The 6080-nt window shown below is 42.0% G+C and overlaps 1 long non-coding RNA gene across 7 annotated transcripts; it reads left to right on the forward strand.

Annotated features, from left to right (window-relative positions):
- The first annotated feature begins 3011 nt into the window (after nucleotides 1–3011).
- Nucleotides 3012–5101, forward strand: LOC136538414 (uncharacterized). Of its 7 annotated transcripts, none has more exons than XR_010779337.1 (6): nucleotides 3012–3073; nucleotides 3198–3351; nucleotides 3478–3517; nucleotides 4314–4476; nucleotides 4575–4763; nucleotides 4876–5101. It is a non-coding gene; the product is annotated as an uncharacterized lncRNA (long non-coding RNA). The 7 variants fall into 7 exon arrangements; XR_010779338.1 differs by having other exon boundaries at nucleotides 3046–3073; nucleotides 3293–3351; XR_010779339.1 differs by lacking the exon at nucleotides 3478–3517.
- Nucleotides 5102–6080: the final 979 nt, after the last annotated feature.

Raw genomic sequence — 6080 nt, forward strand, 5'->3', positions numbered from 1 at the left:
AAGAGACAGCTCGAGAAGAAGAGAAGAAGGCGGAAGAAAGCAACAAAAAATGGATTTTGGAAAAAAAAAAGTATTTTAATAAGGACATGTGCAGAAGGGTAGGTAAAGCAAGAATCGGGTTGGAGAAAAGTGGTTTTACGCTGCGATAGGATCTTCTGCGGCCTTTTTACGCTGCTGGTTGGCTTTACAGCTCAGGTGCCGTTTGGATTCAGAGAAATGAAGGCCATGAAATGAGACACGAGGGTTGGGACAGATTTCATCCTATGTTTATACATATAGGATTTGCAAAATAGTAATAGTTTGGGAAAGGAAAATGAGAGCTTCTTTTCTTACCAATTTATTCTCGATGGAAGAGGTGAGTTATCATGGAATAGGGTAGGCAATTACAAAAATACCCTCAATGCTTTATGAAACTCATATTTTCAACGGAGTTAAATGCACGAGTGGTCTATAGACTTGTCCAGGGATGTTATATAGATCTATGAATTTTGAAAATACATTTTAGATTTTAAACTTGTTATAAGTGGTGCGCCGCAGTGGTCAGTATGGTCCAAAGATAGATCTTCAGTGCACCATTTTACGAATTTAGAGAGTGCGGTGCACAACTTAACGAGTTTAGAGATCCAGAAATATATTTTCAAAGCTCATGGACTTGACTGACATCACTTGACATGTTTAGAAGCTGCTTCAACAAGAGCACTATTATAATAACATCACATATTCGTGACCCAAACCTATTTCAAAGAAAAGGAGTGATATAGCTCTAACATATCTTCCCGGACGTTGAAAATGGCTCGTCCAGGCAGTCACGAAGGCGCAAGTTCACCTCCTAGGTCGCACTGCTACGTCGGTTTTGGTTGTTTTCCACTTATGTAATATCGAAACTAGAGGTCTTTTTCCTAGGATGGTCCAGCTACAGCTGTTTAGGTCGATCTCCTTCGGTGCTCGATAGAGACGCATTGTCTGTATATTTAAACTCTTCTTCTTAATACAATGATATATAAATCTTCTGTGTATTCGAGAAAAAATATATATACCCACACTTAAACAACACACTTCATATCCTTGTGTCACTCCCTCCTACTTTCCAACGGGACCTTAGAGGATTAGAGCCGTCCTTACATAACCCACAAAGTGTCTAAGCGGTTAATGAATGAGCTTCCATTTGCTCGACCAACATGATCATAATCATAACCATAATAATGTATATATACCACCAAAGTTACATTTTGCTGTAAAAAAATCTATAGCAACGATATAATATTTACTATACAAAATTCCTCCCTCCTATGTCTAGTCACATATAGTAGATGTTTGATAAGATGTCATACTTAAAAGGGAATCATGCATGCTTGGCTTTACAGTATTGTATGAAAAACATACCAACTCATATGTATTTTTTTTCTTTAAATGGTTTTGACGATCTTACAGATTTATTAGATTTTATAAATATATGCTAGTACAAAAAATAGTTGTCACAATTATATACGAACATCTACTTAGAATAACATTTACTGGAGCGAGGGTACCTATATACTTGTTTCAACAACTTGACAACCCTTTTTATGGACCACATGTTTCCACTTCAAATGAAAAAACTATTGAAAATATAAAAATGTAAGATCTTTTACAATGGTTAGAAAAATAGGGATTGTACTTTCAGATACTTCTTTTGACCAATTATTTAAGGAAGATTTTTTTTATAAATGTGATTTTAGTTATTGAGGGTATATTGGTAATTCTTTTAGTTATTGAGGGTATGTTGGTAATTCTCTTAGCTCTTTGTATAATTACTGGCCCATCGATTCATCCTCACTTTTTTTTGGGAGGGGGGGGGGGGGGGGTTTCTAAAGCCGCCTACTTACTGAAGATGTCGGCCTGTCGGATGTAAGGGGAAGGAACTGGCATGACAAAGAGAAGAGCGAGGGTCACGAAGATGGGTTGGGAAATTCCAGATAAAGATAATAAAATTATTATTTTACCCATAACTGAATATAATTAAATAATAAAAACATAAATCTAGTTCCACCTAATTTGGTATTGGTTCCACCTATTTTGATATTGTCCCTACCTTTTTAGTATTTGTGAGTATTTTCACATCGGTACCTCTTATTTTTGCATCGTTTGTTTTCTCTATGTATAGTCCATATTGTTTTTTTTGGCGATCGTGCATAGCACGTTTTTCATTAAGCAGAAAGGAGTTTTGTTACACCTAGATGAACTACGGTAATCCATGGTTACCGAAGTCCAAACTGCTAAACTCGCACGCGATTGTGATTACATGCTATCGATTTTACCCAAACAAGCCCGCCCTGCTCCTCCGACAGGAGCCCCGTCCACGTCGCCCAAAATTTTTACCGCCGTCAGATCTCGAAGTATACGCCCACGATTTACTGAATCGGCTTTTACCCGAAGCACTTCCTCGTGATTCTCTTTACTTTTTTTCGCTCTTCGTTGGCTTCTTTGTAGCTGCTTCAGCTTCTTGTCTTACCCAAACAAGCCCGCCCTGCTCCTCCGACAGGAGCCCCGTCCACGTCGCCCAAAATTTTTACCGCCGTCAGATCTCGAAGTATACGCCCACGATTTACTGAATCGGCTTTTACCCGAAGCACTTCCTCGTGATTCTCTTTACTTTTTTTCGCTCTTCGTTGGCTTCTTTGTAGCTGCTTCAGCTTCTTGTCTGAATTCAGGAGAACAAATATATACTCAGCTTCAGCTTTTTGTTTGGGAAACTTCTCCTCCCCTTCTGTCTCTCTCGTCTTCGCTCTCTCCCTCCTGACGGACGGGCGACGGCGCATCCAGGTAGCCTCGGTGGTGGCTGGCCCTCGGCACGACGACGGCCACCCTCCTCCTCTCATCCTCCTCCTCATCCATGGCCCTTCCCTCTCGCACCGGGTTTAGCGACGGCCACGCGGCCCCAGGGTAGCGGCAACCCGACCTAGGGTTTTGCCCTTCTTGTTGGCCGCGGCGGCGGCGAAGCTCGGTGGGTTGATCTGGCGGTTGCGCTCTCCTGCTGCTCTCTGTCGTGGATCCTCCCCGAGAAAGCCTCTTCCTACATCTTCCGCTTGCACAGGTGATTGGCCGCCGCTCTTTTCATGCCTCTGTCAATGGCTGTGTTGTTAGGGTTCTATTAATCCTCTATCTATTCTATCTGTTGGAGTTAATAGATGTTGATTTCCTTAAAAAATTGCCTGCAGTGGCCATGTATTACCGTGACTGGTTCAGCTTTGTCTCATCGGATCTTCTGAGTCCCCTAATGCTAAATTTCTGATCTTCCACTATTACGGTCCAGGAGGGTACCTCCGAGTGTTTAAGCAATCGGTTGGCCTTGGTGGACATGTTCTTCTATTGGTGAGTATTTAGGATTTATACCAAAAAAATTAAGTGCTTCTCAAGACCCGCTAGATGTCAATTGATGAATATATTTTTTGGATTCTATTGTTGTCAACGTAAATGTGCTTTACTAACTTATTCCAGGTATTTGTGGTGTGACGAAAAAAAAACAGCCTATCTCTAGGTATGGTTGCTTTCTAAAACTTTTCCCTGTTATAATAAATAATGAATTTGGTAGGATTATGTAAGGTTAGGAGCAGGCCACCCTCTGGTATGCTCTACAAGTTTCATGTTCTGTAAAGTTTAGTAAAAAAATGATAACCGAGGTTTTTAGTTTGTTAATTTAAATTTCAACAGCATTCACATATCACCGTTTCCTGATTAAACGAGAGGGTTTACTTTTCCTTGTGTATGATAACGTGAGATGCGTTGGTTAATGATTGAGATCTGCCTAATACTTTGGTAATAAAGATTACTATATGCAGGTTAAACAGTTACTGTTGTCCTTTGTTGATGGCTGTATCGTTACCTTTTTCTAATTTGGGGCTAAAGCAAAATCAGGTCCTAATTTGGGAAGCAACAGCTAATTTTAGTTCTGCATTATGATTCAGTGACACTCAAAAATTGCTTCTGCACTGAATTTGGTATTTGCTGCTAGATTTTCAGAGGGAAAAAGATACTTTTTAATCTACTGGCGGAACATTAGAGATGACACAAAAATAGATTTTACAAAGTGCTAAAAGCTGTTGCCTCTTCATCCTCTGGTACTGCTCAAGTGGGTCTCATTGAATAGCTATATTTCTTCCTATCTTACTGACTTACTTTTAAATACTTATTCACATGCTAGCTTTTAAAGGTTTTATGTTACAAACTCAACAATATCAGTCTCCATTGTATGGATTTTTTGAGGAAATCCATTGAGATGAATATCCTGTTCACAGTTTGCTATTGTTGTTCATAACGTTCTTTTTAAATAATAGGTTCATGGTCTGGTTCTGAATCCTCAACTTCAGAAAGATAGCTGCCATTTGTTCCACAAAATTGTGAATCAGGCTGACACAAGACTTCTGACGATTGTAATGAATGGTTGCTTCTCGATCTTGTGGTGATATGTGCATCATTGTTACCCTCCTACAAAAAGATGTAAGTTTAGACTTTCCCCTTTTGAGCATGCCCTGTCCTGTGATAGACCAGTCAACCAAATTAGTAGATTACTCACACATGGCACTGTCAAAATTCAGATATTCCAAGCTCGGTCTTCTCACTGCAGAACTGTAGCCCAGGGTTTCTGTTCAGCAACCAAGGAGATGTGTTCCAGTCATTCGTTCCAAACGGCTTCGAGAGGCCTCAACCCGCTGGACCTGCCTCTGTCCGAGGCTACCAATGGGCAGTATGCTTTTGAAGACGGAACAACCAGCACAAACTTGCAGGTAAACTAACTGATGCTTGACGAGCTCATTTTCATTATCCTTTTAGTTAGCTTACTGAATAATCAAATCGAGCCCTAACGTAGCTTTCGTTTATGTTTTTTTGATTTTTCAGCCTAGAAGCTATTGGGAGGAGGACCTCCAAAGCGTTTTCCACATCAACAACAAACGACAGAGCCAGGAGAACGGGGTTTCAGTTTCAACGCAGACGTTTCATGGTTCATAAATAAAACACTAATATACTGAAACTTTTTTCTAGATCTTCCTCCTCACCTGAATTATCGTCTCGAAACAGGTCAGTTACAAGAAGGCCACATTAAAATAGAGTTTTGATGAGCATACTTATAATTTCATGTATTGCTGCACGGGCGCGCGAAGGCGCGTGCCCTGATACTAGTTTGCAACAAAGGGGAGACAGGTGCACCACACCACAGATCAAAGCAGCGCCATTAATGCCCTCAGGTGTTTGTAACTGGCTAGACACCAGGCGTCGATCTCTTCTTGGATGAGCACTCCCATTTGTGTTGCAAATGTTGCATCTCTGTTGAAAGTCCTCGCATTTCTCTCCTTCCAGAGCAGCCAACCGATGAGGAAGAAAAGGGAGTCAAACCCACCATGGATTATCTTCGGCAGCCGCTTCCTGTTGTGCAGCCACCATTGGATCGCCCTCTCCTCCTGCATAATCACAATGATCTGAAGATGCAATCTCTGAATCCAGCAGTCCCACACCTCGTGACTGAAAGAGCATCCGAGCAGTATGTGGTCCATCGTTTCCACCTCCTGGTCACAGATGACACAAGTGTTCGACTCCTGAAGGCCATGGCGAAACCTTCTGTCTGCCATCCAACAGCGACCATGCATGACGAGCCAAAAAAGAACTTAACTCGCGGCGGCGCTGAGGTCTTCCAAATTTGCCTGGCACCAAGAGGAAACGAGGAGCCGAGGAACATGGCGCCATAGGCGGACGCCGCCGAGTAGTTTTGGTCAGCCGTCAGATTCTAAGAGAAAGTGTCTGACTGTGTCGAAAGTTGGATCCCGTCCAAGAGATCACAAAGACGGCTGATCTCAAGAAGCACTTGCATTGTCCGCGGTCCAGTGTTGTGGCATACCCATGTATTGCCATTCATAGCCTCGGCCACCGTGGTCTTCTTCTTCCTGACATTAACCGCCGCATAGATAGAAGGCACGAGTGCCATTGCGCTAGAGCCATTGAACTAGTTGTCAGTCCAGAAGAAGGTCAACATCCCATTCCCCAGGGTGTTTGTCATGGATGCCTAAAACACGGCCATAACTGAGCGCTCGCTTGAATGTAGCACCAGT

This window comes from Miscanthus floridulus, chromosome 2 (genome assembly GCF_019320115.1).
Source record: "Miscanthus floridulus cultivar M001 chromosome 2, ASM1932011v1, whole genome shotgun sequence".
Taxonomy (NCBI): Eukaryota; Viridiplantae; Streptophyta; class Magnoliopsida; order Poales; family Poaceae; genus Miscanthus; species Miscanthus floridulus.